This window comes from Pinus tabuliformis, chromosome 1_2 (genome assembly GCF_031772625.1).
Source record: "Pinus tabuliformis cultivar Carrire ecotype Pingquan chromosome 1_2, CPIR1, whole genome shotgun sequence".
Classification (NCBI taxonomy): Eukaryota; Viridiplantae; Streptophyta; class Pinopsida; order Pinales; family Pinaceae; genus Pinus; species Pinus tabuliformis.
In genome coordinates, this window is record NC_142298.1 from 891,514,441 (window position 1) to 891,534,356 (window position 19,916).

At 35.4% G+C, this 19,916-nt stretch overlaps 1 pseudogene; it reads left to right on the plus strand.

Annotated features, from left to right (window-relative positions):
- The first annotated feature begins 202 nt into the window (after nucleotides 1–202).
- On the plus strand, nucleotides 203–877 carry LOC149208815 ((S)-8-oxocitronellyl enol synthase ISY1 pseudogene; annotated as a pseudogene).
- Nucleotides 878–19,916: the final 19,039 nt, after the last annotated feature.

The window sequence follows — 19,916 nt, forward strand, 5'->3', positions numbered from 1 at the left end:
TTAAACACACAAATTGACAGATCTGCAAATAACAATAATAAAGGGATGTTGAGTTGTGTTAATGGGCCCTACCAGTCATGCTTGCACCCTAGCGAATAAACCTATCATCAAAATCTTTATATTCACTAAAACAATATTTCACATCAGGAGATAAAAACAATGCAACAAACTTGTGGGTCCACATCGTGCTTGCATGCAACCCATGTTGCCTCTCACTGATGTCACGCACGTCTTCTGGGTGATCGCAAATGCCCGCCGAGGAATCAAAGAGGCCGATTTGAACAGTAAAATGCTTGCAAATGTCTTGGATTGTCTTATTCCCAATGCCCCCAATCTGGAACATGTGTGTCTGCAAACGGGAACGGAGAATTATCCTAGCGCTCATGATATTTCTGCCATGGATTTGATTACTGATCCTGACGAGGTTCCGGATCAGGAGAGACTTCCCAGGCTGACTAATGGCTCGAAATTCAGCCACCATGATAAGTTGCAGGACATACTGTTTGAAAAATTAGGAGGAGAGAGTGATATTAAGATCAGCTGGTCCATCAATCGCCCCGCTGTAATATTATTCGGTTTCTCTCCTTTGACTAGCTACTCCTCCATGAATTTCCTGGTTTCTCTCGCAGTTTACGCTGCGATCTGCAAGGAGGGCACGCAGTTCAGATTCCCGGGGAATTCCATCACATGGGAGGGGCTTTCGGAGGCTTCAGATGCGGAACCCATTGCGGAGCAGCAGATATGGGCGTGCGTTGAACCAAATGGGAAGAACAAGGTATTTAATGTGAGCAACGGGGATGTATTCAGATGGAAAAATCTGTGGACTGTGGTTGCAGAGAAGCTGGAGGTGGAGGCGGGTGATTATGAGGGGCGTTGATTTTCCTTGGCAGAGGAAATGAAAAGTAAGAGCGGTGTGTGGGAGGAAATAGTGAAGGAGAAGGGGCTTGTGGAGAGCAGGCTTGAAGAAGTGGGGGAACAATGGTGATTATCTGTTGACAGAATATTGAACAGGAGTTTGATGAAGGGTGTGAGCATGAGCATGAGCATGAAGAAGAGCAAGGACTATGGTTTTCCGGGGTTTAGGAACACAGAGAGGTCTTGTCTTGAATGGATCGATATGCTGAAAACCCATAAAATCATTCCTTGATTGAAAGGTACAGAAAACAGGCATGACTAATTGCAGTTTCAAAAGTTGCAAAGCATACATAGTCTCTCTTCTCGATTAGGATAAAAAGGAAAGTTATTTCAACCTGTAACTTTTCAAAGTGCAATCAAAATTAAATCGCATTTTCTAATTATTTTATGTTTCCGAATTTTTGGTTTGAATAATTTTTATTGTTATTTAAGATGTGCCTTAATTGAGACAGGTACATGTGAATGTCTTAGTGAGCAAAATGAATGACCTGACGTACCAGAACACATTGCTCTGTGCGATTGATATGTGATAGTGCTGCTACCTGAGTGGCAGACTTCAAATCTTGGCTTGTATGTTTCTGTTTGTCATTCTAGAGGTGAGATTCGAGAACCATTCAAGGATCTTGTCATATTACAAAGCAATTGAATAAACAGTTTATTGAAATTACAGCACGACTAGGTAATTTGTTTTTTTTTCTTTGGACATATAGTCCATTGTTTCGTGTGAATGAAAAACTTGCATATTGTAAGCACGGATTTGGTCATCAAGTAATAAGAGGAGCAGAAATACCCTCATCTTGAACGGGATAAATGTGTTGTTGTGTCAATTTGTGTTTACAGAAACTAAATGGCTTGTTTTTTTGGACCTGAAGGAAATGCAGAAATAGATTTGACTACAGATTAAGCTTCTTGGCTTATTGGTGCTAGTTCTGTTTATGCTATAGGATTATATTTTGTTTCTTCATTTTGTAGGGCGCACTCAAAACCATAATTTGCAGAAAAACAAATTATGTTCAGAAAACAACTAACAAAGGTATATATTGACAATTTTATGAGGTTTCTATATAGAATGAAGGCTTCAAAGTAATGATTCCTTACTGGATAAAATGGGGCATACCATGAATGCAGGGGAGCTTGTTTTGGGACACAGAAACTCATTGGAGAAGATGTCCTGGAAGGACATCAATGTTCCAGGTATTGAACGAGCAATCTCCCTTTCTATTTTTATTTTTAGAAGTAGAGTAATATAAATAACAATGAAATCTTTCATGTAATTAATTATAACAAAAATATTTGCAATAGATAATTTGGACACTGTCATTACAACAAGAATATGTGCATGGAAAGAAAAGAAAACATTGAATGAATATGTGCTAACGAATTTACAGGCCGAACTTTTTGGGAGATGAAATCCTTCCACAAGCTCAACTTTGATGAGCATGAAGTTCTGGAATCCATGGACGAGGAGCACGTTATTGGTCATGGTGGCTTCGATACATGGCATGACAACTTTCCAATTGAATATTCCTTCAGAATTTCCTATAGATTCTTTCTAGGAGTTTGTTCCTCTGGTCATTACCATCACACTGGTAGAGATCAGATATCTATGTCTACTGCCTTGTTTCTGCAGGATTTCTCGACAGATTTTAAACGACGCTAGCAACCCCCTGTGATTTTGCTGTCTGTTTTACCAGGCCGGTGAAAATGGGTGCATTCGCCCTTCTATCAAGCTGGATTGATGCTGCCACTAATCCTACGTACAGGAAGAAGCGTAAACAATTTCAGGTACCCGAGCGGAAGCTAACATGCAATGGAATGAAGAGCGGAAGCTGTAAACAATCCTGGCAGCCAACAGTGACAAGTGTAAGCTTGTAAGCTCGACGGGTTTATGCAACAGTGACAAGTGTAAGCTTGTAAGCTCGACGGGTTGCCCCAACCTTCAGTTTAAAAACTTAGGATAAAATAGCTTTTGAAAACTTTGCTTCGACCTTTGTTTCAAAAACTTTACCGTCAGTTCAAAAACTTAGGATAAAATAGCTTCCCCTCGCTAAAAACAGCATTGGGGCACGTGAAGCCTGCAATAAGAGGCTAAATTCAGAAGTTTGGTTAAAACTTCATTGCGCGAAACTGAAATGCCCAAACCTTGGCTTAAATTTTGGTGAACAACACAGTCAACGACAACTAATACCTGGTCAACACTTGATCAAACGCTATAGTCCCTGCTATGCCAGAGGCAGGGACTAATTATATAGTTGATGAACATTTAATTGTATATCACATAAATACATTGACATACTCATCACGATAATAAACATCACTCAGTGGTCATAAATAAAAGAACGTAGGGCATGTTAATCTGTTTGAGTTGAGTTATATTAGTGACTGAAAAGTTTCACAACCACAATAAACTCCAATAATTTCATAGCCAACCTCAAGCACTGGTAATTTATTATATAAGTGGTTTCATAAACACAACAACCACCAGTGATTTCATTTTCTCAGCAAGCCCCCAATGTTCTAATTCAGAGAGATCTCTATGTTCATTGGCTCGTGCAAGTAATTGGATGCTATGTGAGGTGCAGAGTCCAGACCCACACTGGAACTCTATGAATTTCCATAGAATTAAGTAAAACCCCTTATTTGAATTGGACCAACTCATTTATGACCACAAGACTGTGTCCATGATTCCTTCCTTCGTACGCTACCTCTTCCAGTCATGAGAAGGGGATTTCGTCTACTGACTGAAGTTTAGGTTGGATTCTGTCTATTGACTGAAGTTTTGTCAAATTTGAAAAACTCAAAATTCAAGAGGTTCAGTTTACACTATTTTTTAGCTAAACTGAGTTAAGGTTAGGTTGGATTCCGCCTATTATTGACTGAAGTTTTGTCAAATTTGAATGTTCTTAGGTGAGTTCATTTGTCCACTTTGTTCTCAATTTCTTTTTACAAAATTTGATTGGAAACTAAATCCCACTCAAATCCATTTTTAATAAATATTTAAGAAATATATATTTAAACATACATGCCAATTATGTCATGAAAATGGAATGGTACCCATACTCTGATGTGTTTCAAGCCCATGAACGAATTCAACCCCTTTAAAGTTTAAACTCGTAATATCGACATTTTCCTCTTTTTAACATTTATATGGGGTTTAACGGTAAGTTTCGCTGGGTGAAACCCACGAGATGGAGGTTCAAATCTCATTGAGTATATGGTCTGTTGTGTCTTGGCTAGAAGATTAGGCAACCCTTGAGCGGACATCTCGGCTCTTGTTGAGGGATAAGTTAATTGCTATTGTGTGCGGCTTGCATGCTGTTGCACCTAGCCTAGGTTTATAGTGGCAGTCAATTGGATTTGACCCTGGGCTATTCATGATAACTCTCACCAATTACCAATTATCCTAGATTAAAAAAAAAAAAAAAGATTTATTTGTGCCAATTTTATTAATCTTGACATTTCTTTTTTCATATCTATTTGTTTCAATTTCTTTACTAATTAAAAACTTTTAAAATAATAAATATAAATTTTAGTAGTGTAATTTGTTAAATGGTTTTTTATTTGTTAAATTTATTTATATATTTTAAATAATATTTAAATTTCATTAAAAAAAACTTATAAAACACAAGTAAACTAAAACTTTATTAAATTCTACACTTTTTATTAAATTGAATACGAAGGATTATAGTTGAAATTCTACACTTTTACTAAATTGAAGGGAAGGATAAGATTCCACTTGAATCGAGTTTGATTTGACAAAATCCCAAGAAATAAGTTTATATAATGCCAAGAATGGGATAAAATGAAATATCAACTTAAAAGGATACCAAGTATGGTAGATGGATTGAGTTTGACACACTCTCAAGAAAAAAGTTTATATAGTGCGAATAATCATAAAATAATGAAGTATATGGTCTATTGTGTTTTGGTTAGAAGATTAGGCAACTTTTGAGCGAATATCTCGGCTCTTGTTGAGGGATAAGTTAATTGCTATTGTGTGCGGCTTGCAGGCTGTTGCACCTAGCCTAGGTTTATAGTGGCAGTCAATTGGATTTGACCCTGAGCTGTTCAGGATAACTCTCACCAATTACCGATTATCCTAGATTAAAAAAAAAGATTTATTTGTGCCAATTTTATTAATCTTGACATTTTTTTTTCATATCTATTTGTTTCAATTTCTTTACTGATTAAAAACTTTTAAAATAATAAATATAAATTTTAGTAGTGTAATTTGTAAAATGGTTTTTTATTTGTTAAATTTATTTATATATTTTAAATAATATTTAAATTTCATTAAAAAAAACTTATAAAACACAATTAAATTAAAACTTTATTAAATTCTACACTTGTATTAAATTGAATACGAAAGGTTATAGTTGAAATTCTACACTTTCACTAAATTGAAGGGAAGGATAAGATTCCACTTGAATCGAGTTTGATTTGACAAAATTCCAAGAAATAAGTTTATATAATGCCAAGAATGGGATAAAATGAAATATCAACTTAAAAGGATACCAAGTATGGTAGATGGATTGAGTTTGACACACTCTCAAGAAAAAAGTTTATATAGTGCGAATAATCGTAAAATAATGAAGTATTAACATAAATACGAGGGATTGTAGTTGGATTGAATTTGACTTACAAAATTCCAATAAATAAGTTTATGTATCATATCATGAATCCTTTGAAATTATTATTTTTTACACTAATTCCTTGAAAGGAATGACAAGTTCTAAATTTTCGTTTATTAATTTGAAAAACAATTTAACTAATCTATCTACCATCCACTACCATCCACTGTACTTTTGGAATTGGTTGAAGACAAAGTGGTGATGCTATGTACAAATGCACTCAGCTAATTTAATTATGAACTTGATCTTCAATGATTCGTTAGCCAAGTTGGCACTATTAAACCCGACACAAGGTGATGGAGCAAATTGAATAACTAATGACCCATTCAACAACTTCACAAACACTCTTGGATCTCACCACTCCTGAATGTACTCAAGTGTTCTTTCCCTATAGACTGCATCTAGTTTTTCCATTTTCATTTGAATTGCAAGTTTCTAACTCGTCACCCAGAGAGAGCAAGTTATCTTCCACGGTCTAATGCTAGATTGTTCTTGGCTTTTAATCAACAAAAAAAGAAAAGGTAGGGCTAGTTGATCCGGTGTTCAAATTTATTGATTGAGATCGAGATAGAAACCTAGTAGTATAGGAGGTGGGAGCAATACAAATTTCAATATCATCATTAGTAGCGTTTGTGTAGTTTTAGTCCATTCAAATACAATCATAGAAAGGGTGTTGAGGCAATAACTTCATCTTATTTTTGTCCATTTGGATACAATCATATCGGAGGTGTCAAGGCAAGAACGTTGGCTTAATATAGTGAGTTGATTAATCCTTGTGGATTCGGTCCCTTTTCAAAGTCATGTCACTACTCCATAATGCAAGTCTTTAGTTGGAAAATTTTCTTTGTTATCCTCCTATCAAGAAAATGTTGTCTACCTCAATTTTTCATTTAAGTTTAGGTTGGGCTACAAATACCAATGTGACAAATGTTTTGGTTTTTTTCACACGTTGGAAAGTGGATTCGGTCCCTTTTCGAAGTCACCTCACTACTCCTTCATAATGCAAGTCTTTAGTTGGAAGATACTCTTTGTTATCCTCCTATCAAGAAAATGTTGTCTCCCTCAATTTATCATCATCAGGTTTAGCTTGGGCTACAAATACCAATGTGGAAAATGTTTTGGCTTTTTTCAAGTGTTGGAAAATCTTGAGTTGTTTTATTGTTGGCATTTCCTTGCTCCAAGTAACATAGGTTGTGCATCTTCTTTGGCTTCTAATGAATAGCGTGAATAAAATATAATTTATTTATTATTCCATGAATTATTGGGTGGGATGACAAATTTGTGGCTTTCAAGGAAAACTATGTGCCTACAACAGAAGGGATTATGTCATATAAATGGAGCAATGTCACTTTTTATTGGCCAACTATTAAATTTTTAATATTTTAAAATTTAAAAAGACACAATTTTATTATGGCTTTTTTTATGGTCTCTTTAAAATACACTTCAATAGAAGTGCAATTTTTTTTATAATCTTTCATCTTTGAAGAGTTATATGAATATATGCCCTTACAAATAAAATTTAGACCCTACACTTCAAATTTGAACGTTGCTCGTCCGCCATCCTCATCCCACCGTACTCTGTGTATACCTCATAGCCTTCATTGTTGTCAAGGCCCAAGTTAACACCAAGGCCAAGTGGGTGCCCATTACTATCGATGCCCACTTGAACTGGTGAAAATTTGAAGTGTGGTTGTGGGGGTTTTGCTTGCACAACAGAGAGGCGAGCACCTTAGATGCGCCCACACGAAGGCATGGGGTTTGGGCCTCCATGGGAAAGGTGGTGTGCACAATAGGTGACATGACGGGTGACATGACTGGGTGAACCAAACAAAACAAAAGTGAAGCGGACCCGAGGGCGTCGTGTGCTTGGAACAAGGGTGCATGCCTTGGGTGCACCCACACAGAGCCAGGGTGCCCTGGCACCCAAATGTGACTTGCACGACTTGACGACAGGTGGGCAACACAGAGACGGGTGACAGGATGGGCAGACTAGGAGAAAGCAAGTTGAAGTGTGGAAGGAACAACATAGGTGAGGGGTGACACGGCCTGCATGAACGCTTTGGTATAGATTGGTCTCGATCTATGCACTGATTCATGTCTAAGACAAGAAAGGCAGGTTGAAGGTTCCCTCACCGGGGCTTTTGAGAACGAATTTGTCGGTGAAATGGTCGGTACCTCGCACGACAATGATGTTGTTGTCGAGAAGGATTTGGTTGGATGTGTACCCTCAGATGTCAGTGAGACTGGAATACTGCAATTCATTCAAGTCGCAAGTGTCATTCGAGCAGGGGACGAAGTAGCAGATTACCCTCCCCCCATCTCTCTGACCACCCGTCTAAACGAGCATCCCATTGGCGGCGAAGGCACTAGATGAACACCAAGTACCAATGAAGAGCATGATGTGCCTGATCATATTGGTGAGCACGTTGTATTCGATGGAATGAGCCAAACAGTTGTGAGCAAGAGCCTAATCCTTTGGATTGTCGTGAAATCGACCATTGTCCAGAAACAACAGCGAAGGACCAAAGTTGGTCATGTCGAACATGACAATGGTATTAAGATAATTCGCAGTCATGTGCATAGTAGACACTCCCATTCTGTATGAGAAGTTTCCATCTTCCCGGTGTCACCAATTGTGTTGCTGCATCCCATGATAGTGTCCCTAAAATCCACAACACGATTATGATAAAAACAAATACAAATAAAAAACACAGTGAATAGCAGCTACAACTACTTAATTACACCAACAATAAAAAACCAGGAGTGGATGATTTCCGCCTCTCTATGATCCTTCTGTTTATAACATATTTTTAAGTTGGTTACATAAATTAAGAAAATGTATTTTTATGTGGTGCTACCCCTTTGCATTCAGTGTTGGCCTTTTAGATTTGAGGAGGTGAAGCGATGTGATCAGTCGGCGGCAACACTTCAAAGTTTGAAATTTCATAGTAGTGGTGACAATAGAGGACGTTAAATAATTAGTTGTTCTGACATTCTCCCCTTTAATTATTTCACAAAAAAGAACAAAACTTTGTTATTACATCAAAATGGCGTTACATCATGCAGACCCCTATGTTTTCCCTGTGAGTTTCAAACAATTCTTTTCCCAATGGTTTTGTAAATATGTCTGCAAACTGGTCTTCTAATATGCAGAACACCATACATATTCCATTATTGCGTACTAATTATCGAATGAAATGATACCTCATATCAATATGTTTACTTTTATTATGGAAAACTTGATTTCTTGATAATGTAGTAGCAGATTTGTTGTCACAGAAAATTCGAGTTGGTTCTTTCTGTTCATGTAACAACTCTTTCAAAATTCTTCTCATCCACATAGTTTGACATGTTGTTATTGTCATTGCAACATACTCTGCTTCATTTGATGATAGAGTCATAATGGATTTCTTCACTGATTCCCATGAAACTGCACCTTAACCAAAACTAAACACATACCCAGATGTGCTATTCCTATCATCAATGTTGCCCACAAAATCACTATCTGTATATCCAATTAGTTTAAAATCTAAATCAGATTCATACATGATACCATAATGTCTTGTTCCAACAGCATATTTGAAAACCCTTTTTCCAACTAGACAATGGGTACTCTTCAGAGACTCCATGAATTTGGAAATTAAACTTACACCAAACATTATATCGGGCCTTGTTGTAGTCAAATGCATAAGACTTCCAACCAATTGTTTAAACAAGGTTGGATTAATATCTGAACCATGACCATCCTTACTGAGTTTTGTACCAATTGCAATTGGGACTACAACTAGCTTACAGTTTTCCATCATGAACCTTTTCAATATATCCTTTGCATACTTAGATTGACAAATGAAAATACCATCTTCAGATTGAGTTACTTCAATGCCAAGAAAATATTTCATTAGGCCTAAATCAGTCATATCAAATTATGTTTTCATGCTTGTCTTAAAATCATCTATTGAGATATCTCTAGTGACAATCAAATCATCAACATACAGGCACACAATCAAATTTTTACCATCCTTGTTTACTTGTGCATACAAAGTTGGCTCACTCGGACTCCTGATGAACCCATTGTTATTATGATATTCATTAATTCTACCATACCATACTTGGGGTGCTTGTTTCAATCCATATAATGTTTTCTTTAATTTGTAAATTTTATCTTCTTGACCATCAATTTCATATCCACGAGGTTGTTTCACATAAATCTCTTCTTCTAGAAAACCATTCAAAAATGCAAACTTAACATCCATCTGAAATCAAGAAAAGGCCTAATAATCTCAATAGGGATGACAACTGGAAGATTAGTAGTTGCTGGATCCTAGCCCTTTCTTCCTAGCCTTTCATCCCGTTCGTCGTTTTTTCCTTTCCTTGGCCTTTTGGTTTCTTAAGCTTTCCTTTTTCCTTTGTTATCTTTTTTCTTCCCTTGATCAGGTTTTAATTGTTTTCAATTAATCATTAATAAACTATCATTAAAATCAGTAATAAATGAATTTTTCAGCCTAGACCATTATATTAGTATTATCTTATTAATATAACATTAGGTCACTTTTGTTTTTAGAAATGAATTTACCATTATAATAAGCGTTATAACTATATCACTACGATAAAAATAAATAAATAAATAAAATAGTTAATATTAATAATATTAGTAGAATTATTCACATTATAAGTTAGTAATATTGGATTATTTACCCTAGACTAGTAATATTAACTTGAAGTTAATAATAGCAATAATATTTATTAACATCTATATAAAACAATGGTCACTTAAAAAAAAATATGGGATTTACCTTGATATTAGGAATTTTAATATCAGTATATTATTCTTAATAGAATTATTCCATAATATTGATACTTTTTAATATTAATTCAAATTAATAATATTATTAATAATATAAATTTATTTTAATAATTTATTTAAAAGATTTTTTAACAACCTTGACCCCTCCCCCTGGGCCTTGGTCAAATCTAGCCGTTAGAAGTCTTTTTTATTTGTTGCCCGGTCAAATATAGCTGTTGGAATGACCTGCATTCCCTATTTAACGTATCGCTCAGGTTTGATCTTCAACTTATCCCGACGATGAACCACACTGGTTGGTTCGAAACGCGTCGACAAATGATTTTTTATGTGATTTTGCTGAAATTATTCTCTCAAACATATTATGGATCACAGAAGTCTCAACTCTATAATATTTTCCATTTATTTTGTGCAGCAATAGCTAATACGATTCTTACTGCGTCAAGTCTAGCTAGAGATGCAAAAGTTTCATTATAATCAATACCAGGTTGTTGACTGAGACCCTGAGCTAAGTCGTTCTTTATGCTTTTCAATTTCACCTTCATCATTCAATTTAGTTTTGTAAATCCATTTAATACCTATAGTATTTTTACCTTCAGGAAAATTTACAAGTTCCCAAGTATTATTTCTTTCTATAGCATCAATTTCTTCATCCATGGTTTTTATCCAAACTTTTTCTTTCACATCTTCATCAAAATTTACTGGATCATATGCAAGTAATGCAAAATTTGAAACTTGATCTATTTCATCATTATGCTCATACAATTCCTTTAAGCTTCTAGTCTTATGACCTTTAATTATATTTTTGAATGTAGCTATTGTAGAATTAGAATCATTACTTAGCTTTCTGACATGCTTGCGGCAGGTGTATATGGAATTGGTTGTCCACCTTGTGCTTCTTTCTCATCTTCATTATCATCTCCATGAGATAATAAAATTGTCTCTGCAATGGATTTATCTATGCTTCTATCCCAAGCTTCTTCTTCCTTGAACTCAACTTCTCTACTGATAATATATTACTTGGTGATGGGATTATAAAGTCTATATGCTTTAGATTCGTCACTATATCCAATAAAGATACATTTCTCATTTCTATCATCCAACTTCTTTCTCAATTTTTTACGAACAGGTGCATAAGAAATGCAACCAAAAATTCTTAAATGAGATATATGACAACTCTTACGATTCCATGCTTCTTCAGGGACTCGATCCTTCACATTCTTAGTCAGACTTCTTTTAATAATATAAATAGCACAAGAAACTGCTTCTCCCCAATATTCATTTGGTAGATGTTTTTATTTCAACATACTTCGAGTCATATTCATAATAGTTCGATTCTTCCTTTCATCTATTCCATTTTTCTGTGGAGTATAACGTGCAGTAAACTGCCTCTTGATTCTGAGAAAACTCAATGAAATTTGTTAGCATATATTCACCCCCTCTATCTGATCTCAAAATTTTAATATGATTTCCACTTTCCTTTTCAACCATAGCTTTAAATATTTTAAATACAAAAAATGCTTCAGATTTCTGTTTCAGAAGATAAAACCATGTTTTTCGACTATTGTCATCAATAAAATTCAAAAAGTAAACGTTACAAGCCAAACAAGGTGTTTGCATTGGTCCACATAAATCTGTGTGAACAATCTCTATTGGAGCTCCCACCATATACGAAACTCCATATACAAATTTTTGTCTATGATGTTTTGCAAGTATACAACTTTCATAGGAGCTCGTCGGTTGTTGAATACTAGGTAACCCTTTCACCATCTGTTTCTTCTACAACAAATCTAAACCACCAAAATATAAATGATCATATCTTAAATGCCATAACTACGATTCGTCGAAATTCTCAGTTTTGTAAGGATCCAAGGAGGGAGACAATTCACTTCTCATCATAAGCGGAAACACCCTATCCTTTTTCATTTCTACTCTTGCTATCAGCTGCTTAGTTGGATATATGTCAATGATAGTACATATATTATTCTTGAAGAATACTCTATACCTTTTCTCTATCAATTGTCCAATGCTCAACAAATTTCATTTCAAGCTAGGTACATAATAGACATCATCAATTGTTCTTCTATCACCATCTCTAGTATAAACAACAATCATTCCTTTACCTTTTACACATACCTTAATATCATTACCCAACTTGACTTCAAACTGAATACTAGTGTCTAGATTGGAAAACAAATATTTGTTTCCAATCATGTGATTGCTACAGCTGCTATCTAAAAACCAAATATCATTTAAACATTCTTGAGTCACGTTACAAGTCATAAACATTGGCTTCTGACTATCTTCAAATTCTTCTGAGATGTGTGCAGATTGCTTACCAATATTTACCTGCCTCTTCAAACACTTAGTATCAAAATGGCCATATCTTTTGCAATCATAACATTGAACATTAGACATATCATACATTTGATTTCCCCGATGCCAGGTTCTATTGTAACTCCCCCTTAAATTAGAAGGATGTTGCTGAGATTTATCTTCATGATCATAATTATCTCGCGAACGTCTTTGACTAGCTACTCTGCCACCTCGTCCTCTATTGCTCGATCTTCCTCTATGTCTTCCTCTATGAAATTGAAGCTGAGTTTTGAAGGCATTCTCCAACATGCTATTATCATATCTTGACATCCTGGATTCATGTGCAATCAACGAACCAATCAACTCTTCAATTTTCATTTGACTTGTGTCCTTGAACTCTTCTATGGATACAACAATCACTTCAAATTTCTTTGGAAAACTTCGAAGGACTTTCTCGATCACTCTCTTGTTTGAGAGGTCTTCTCCATATTGTCACAATTGATTAACAACACTCATGACTTGAGTCATAAAAGCATCCACAGTTTCATTGTCTTTCATTTTCAGATTCTCAAAATCTCTTCTCAAATTCTGCAACTTGACGTTCTTTACTTTCGCTACACCCTGATAACAGGATTCAAGAGTGTCCCACGCCTTCTTCGAAGATTCTGCATTTGAGACTTTTGAAAGTATCACGTCATCTAAGCCTTGTTGAATAAGGCCAAGAGATTTATTGTCCTTCTTTTTGTTCTCTCTCAACAACATTCGTTCAACATTTGTAAGAGCCATCTTTGCTACCTCACTAACAAGGCTCAGGATACCTATCAATAACAAATCCCCAAATATCATGAGAACGCAAGAGTGTTCTCATTCGAATAAATGAATCATAACTTTTCTTAGTTAAAATGAGAAATAGAAATTGACTAAATAATATTGGTATTTGAAGCCATTTTAATTCACTTTACAAAGTACTTTAATTTCTCCAAATAACCAAAAAGTTCTTCCTTCAAAATAAACTATATATATATATATATATATCCTCAATACTGAGGCGAATACTTTTATGCACATTTCTGAATAAAACAGTGCTAAAGTGCTAAAGGAAATAGAGAAATTCTACTTTTTTTCTACATACACTCCACTCCTTAACTTCCACGGGGAAAATAATTGCAACAATATTTTTTGAACTCCAAATTACTTAACCCTCTTTTAAATGACAACGTCAAAACATACCAATAGTCGTAAGGTTTCAATGCAGCAATTTGAAGTGTTAAACAACTCCAACTTCAGAGCTTTCACATTCCAATACAATTACGGTTTCAATGCAACATTAAACAACTCCAAATCCACTCTGCAACAATTCCTTAACAACACCAACTATTTCAGTCACAAGTTCTCTGCACAGTAGTTCTGTTCATCCTCACACAACAACGAATTTTAGGACATAGGAATGGCTTCTCACCGAATCTTGGGGAATAAAGACTTCCAACAAACTCCAAACTGGCTCTGATAATAGATGATAAAAACAAATACAAAGAAAAAACACAGTTAATAGCAATTACAGTTGTTTAATTATACCAACAATAAAAAAAACCGGGAGTGGATGATTGGCCCCTCTCAGTGATCCTTCTATTTATAGCAGATTTTTAAGTCGATTACATCAATTAAACAAATATACTTTTAGGGGGTGAAGCGGTCAACTCTTCGGAGTTTGAAACGTCATAGCAGTAGTGACGGTAGAGGACGTAAAATAGTTAGTTGTTCTTACAAATTCCCATGACGTTCCACAAACAGTAATGGATATTCTGATATAATTCCATTATATTTTGGAAATTTTATCTGGCTAATCTTATATCACGAAAGACTAACAATACAATCAATTAACAAGTGTCGATACTGCAGGATCCCAGATTAAATAACATTTATACAGTGGTAAACTCTAAATGCTAGGTCTGCACAGATCAATAAGATTGGAATGAATCTTTTCATTGGCTTATCGCGTCATGCGTATTACACTTCGAAATGCGTTTTTCTTCTCGAGTGAGCTCAGCCAAAAGAATAAAAAAAATGAATATTTGAGTTTAACTTTATAAAAAAAACAAAAAATTGAATATTTGAATGAGAGGTTTATTTCACAGTTCGATATAATTGAGCAGAGAGGTTTATTCTAAAGTCTCATATAATGTGTAACAGTGTTTGTTTGTCATGAAAGTTAAAAAATAAAATTTTTCCCATAACCAAAATATATATATATATATATATATATATTTTTTTTTTAAATCTTAAAAAAACATTAAATAACTATACAAAACATTTAAATAATATCTACTCATAAAAAAATTTGAAAATGAAAAAATAAATCTTTCTAAACTCATATTAAATCCATATTTAAAATAAATATAGGCTAATAAATAAACCATTGAGTTACTTTCTTAATAAAAATTAAATTACCTCCCTCAATTCGGAAATGAAATGTGCTAGGGGAGGGACGCCATTACCTGTGCGCCCTCCCCTCCACCTCAGCTACGGGCACGTGGATGCCACTCCCGCATGTACGACACCTGCCTGACGTGTCCTGCCACGTGTTGTGGTGGGTGTCAGCCCTTCAAAAACCTAATTTTGACCTTTCCTTCGGTTGTTTCCTCCTGTTTTCCGCGATGTCTGTTTTGCTCTGTGTATTTTTGTTCAGGTCCAGTGTTTGGGCAAAGCCCTCCACCGACGATGGCGCGGGATGGCTCCATTACCTGTGTGCCTTGTCTGCCATTGTTGACCTGCTAACCGGGCTAGTTTGCTTGCACGCGCTCATTAACGGAACAGGGTTTCTGCTGTTCTTGTTTCATTCCGCCTGCAATTGTTGTTCATTCTGGACCGCCAGGGGTTTACAAATACCTTGGTGGTTGTTTCATTCACGCGACCTATTGTTTGGGGAGGAGCTAGTACCAATTTCTAGCCAGTTCGAGGTCGAAGGTAAATTTACAGGTAATTTACAGGTTTTTATGGTTTTTGTTTCGAAATGTCTGTGAATATTTATGCCATTGGCTAATTTCCAACTTTTTTCATGTTTTCCAAGTTGGTTGCAAGTCTGGCGAGCTCTGGAGAAGGTCTGGCGAGCTCTGGAGAAGGTCTGGACATGGAAGACGCTTGGACATGGCTTCTATGTCTATCCAGTAGGAAAAATCCTACCAGCCATTGCCACTGTGTTTTTCAACACCTCACCTTCTGTGTTTTTCAACACCTCACCTTCCTATTGGAATTTTTGTTATTTTTGCTCTTGGAGTTTCAGGATTTCAAAGGGTTTTGCAGGTTTAGGGTTTTGAGGGTTTCGCAGGTTTAGGGTTTTGCTTATGCCTAATGTGAATGTATGAATTTTGAGGTTTAGGGTTTTGCTTATGCCTAATGTGAATGCCTAAGGAGGTAGTCCATTCAGGCTTTTACACTTGTTGTGTTTTGTTAGGTCTGTTAGTTGTTGTGTTTTGTTAGGTCTGCCGGGGATGAATGATGACCATTTCCTGCGTATTGCTATTTCGGTGGCTCTGAATCTTTGTTCTTTTACACTTTTGGTCTATGCTCTCAGATGCTATGTATATTTTCTGTGTATTGCTATGTATGCTCTCAGATGCTATGTATATTTTCTGTGTATGTATATTTCCTGCGTATTGCTATGTATGCTCTTTGTTCTAGTAGATTTGGGTTTTCAGATGCTATTGTAACAACTCCTCGCAAAATAAGAAAACATATATCTTTGAATCAGCATGGCCTGGGAATTTAAAGCAACACTCAAGAATTTATTCATTACATTTTGTAAGTGTTATAGGAACTTGGAATTCCAAATTACACCATGTTATTACTGTTGCTTACAGTAACTTGATAAAGTTCTTTGGATATCAAAAACAAAAAGAAGCGAAATATTGAGATGCCTGGCTAGACTTTGGTCATTGTAGAACATATTTGCCATCGAAAAACAAGTTTTGATTTCCATATCTTGAAAAGTTTATAATATGGAAACTGTTATGAAATGTCGGTGAAATGCTTTTGAAGCATTTGTTGGACATTTCTTGCTAGTTTGTTATACTGGGAAGGGGTATTTTTTGCCGTAAATTTTCTAACTGGCATGCTAAATAAATTTAAGAAGCAAAATTAAATATGTAGTTTATTGAGAGAGGCTAACAATTTTTGCAATTTATAGATGCTGAAATGGCAACATTTTCTAAAATTTTGACAGTTGATTTCTTTAGTGGCCCTGCGTTTTTGTCTGCAGGGGATGAATGTTGACCATTTCCTGCGTATTGCTATTTTGGTGGCTCTGAATCTTTGTTCTTTTACACTTTTGGTCTATGCTTTCAGTAACAAATGATTAATTTAATTGAAAATTTGAGTTTCATCAAGGAGGTAGTCCATTCAAGCTTTTACACTAGTTGTGTTTTGTTAGGTCTGTTAGTTTTAATTCTTTTTAGTAGATTTGGGTTTTCAGATGCTATGTATATTTTCTGTGGTAATTTTGCATTCAAATATTTTGATTTATTTTATTGGAACTTCCGGTATTGGTTAATTTTTTCAGTGATTTTACTATATTGTAAATAATGAAGTTGAATGACTTGTTTCAGATTTTTTCTCAACAAAAATCATGGTTTTTTGTGTGTGTACTATTCAGACTTTGCCCAATCAAAATTAGGTACTATTGCACATCACTAGATGAATATTACTTGCTTGATCTTGGAATTTTAAATTTCATCGTGTTATGGAAGGCATGGTTGCATGCTATGAGTTTCTTATAGCTAAATCTTAACTATGAGTATTGATTGAGGGGAGGTGTTTGACAATCAACCCACACCAGAACATGGCTCAGGCCTGATCAAGAAGCCATGTATCTCAATAGGAGAGTAGTCAAATAACGAAAGGCAGGTTAGGGCTTGATCCTTGTTTGGTTTTTTAACCAGCCCAAATTATATTTCTTCCACTGCAATAGATAGGCAAGTCGGGACTTGATCCTTGTTTATATTTTTAACCAGGACAAATTATATTTCTTCCACTGTAATAAATAGTTTTTTAGTGTTATTAATCAATTTTTTATAAACATTTTTGCTTAGCATGCAAACAAAACTGCTTTACAACCAACCAAGCTGTTGTTGGCTTTTCAATGTAGTGAATGCATAGAACCATAATGTTGTTAGCATTTCAAAGAAATAAATTTATAGAGCGATAATGTTCCTTCTAAAATGGATTTTGGCTACAATGTCGCACACAGTATGAAATAAAACAACCTAGGTTGTAAGCCAAAATGTTTCTGTGACAAGAAAAAGATACAATCCATCCAAAATCCACATCATAATGTGGTTACAACCAAAAACATATGACACCCCTATTCTTTATGGCCCTGAGAATCTTGTAAGATTTCTACATTATAATAGATTATAGATGTTCCTTCTAAAATGGATTTTGGTTACAATGTTGCACACAGTATGAAATAAAACAACCTAGGTTGTAAGCCAAAATGTTTCTGTGACAAGAAGAAGATACAATCCATCCAAAATCCACATCATAATGTGGTTACAACCAAAAACATATGACACCCCTATTCATTATGGCCCTGAGAATCTTGAGTGCCAAAACTCCCCGAGTTACCTTCTTAGCCAGGTAGATTGGCTTACCTAAAAAAGGGTTGATTAGGAAATGGTTGATTGCTGGCATATGATTGAGTCCAATTTGCAGCTTCCAACCATGGAGGTATTGAGTACCCATACCTCACATTTGCACCAATGACCCCTGCATTAAGTGAAGGTGTGTAATGAGCATACATAGAATTGACACCAACTCTGGTAGGAATAAGGCAAGTGGGTAAACCCTCAGTTTGATAGTGAGGCACTTGAATGTTTATGAGATCTTGGAATAATGGTGTATTATCTGCAATGGAGTCCAATGAGTTTGAAATAATCTTGGTTTCATCAACTATGCTTGTATCATTGTCAACCATATTGATCATCCCTTGTTTCTTTTCAAGCATTTGTTGTGTCTTTCTTAATTCCTTTTCTTGTCTTGCCATTTGTTTTTATTGGTCCTTAACTTGCCTTTCTTTATCTCTTTCAATCCTTTCATCTTCTCAACGTTGCGATGCAACAATCCTTGCTGCCTTCTTCTCCTTGACTAGATCCTTCTTTTTCTGTTATAATTCTTGCATTTCAAATTTATTTTTTTCAAACTCAACTAACAGGTTTATATAGTCCTCTGAGGTGAGTAACTATGAGCGTTAGCCCAAACGAAGACTACCCAGTGCACCTTGCTTTTTATTCATTGATACTCTCTCTACTGGTAGCTTTAGGAACCGATGACGCAGGCAGAGCCTGCAATACCCAGAATCTTTAAACTCATGGGCATATCAGCCTATGGATTCATCATAACGACCTAATAAACTTCACACTAGGTAATTTCAAGTCCTTTCCATTTGCGGAAGCTGTCTCACCCATTTATGGTTTAAAAAAAATTCCAACCAAAGCTTGGAAACACATGCACCTTTTCATTGACATTCAAATGATCACCTATATTAGATGAAAAAAATCTGATCTCCTCATTTCCATCACCAACATTCACATTGGTTTTTAATACAATCAAATTTCAACAACAAATGCGCCTTGGTTTTTTTCAACAACTTAACATTATTGAACCAAACATCAAATATATATAAGTGCGCCCTTTCCATTCTGCTTACCAGTTTTTAAAATCGAATGTCAGAATTTCATTCTTATCCAATGCTCCATCGCTTGTCAACAATATCTCTGCGCAAGCGATCTTCTCCATCCTATTACATTCAACTTCATTCCCACACTTTTGCAAACAGTTTTCTGCTATTGCAACCAATTCATATAAACTGAATTTCGTTTCAAAGCTGAATACTAACACCACATACCTTCCATTCAACAACGCTCTGCAACTGAATATTTTGACTGGGTTTTAAAACCATTGACACTATTTCAAAGTTGGATCATCATGCTGTCCACGTTTCTCTGCAATTAGATTGATCCACACCGTCTGGCAATCACTGCGCCTTAGTTATTGTCTGCATAACTTCTATTCATTTGATCTTTAAATGTCTGCTTTTCATTTGCCCCAGCGTTTGTTTACCTTTCATTCCACGCTGTCAAATTCAGTGTTTTATCAACTCTGAAAACGCTATAATTCAACTTTGCCAGATCGAATTCTTCAGCCTTGTAATTCAATGAATTTTCCAGCTCGTTGGCTGGTGCTTCTTTTCTGCAATTCCG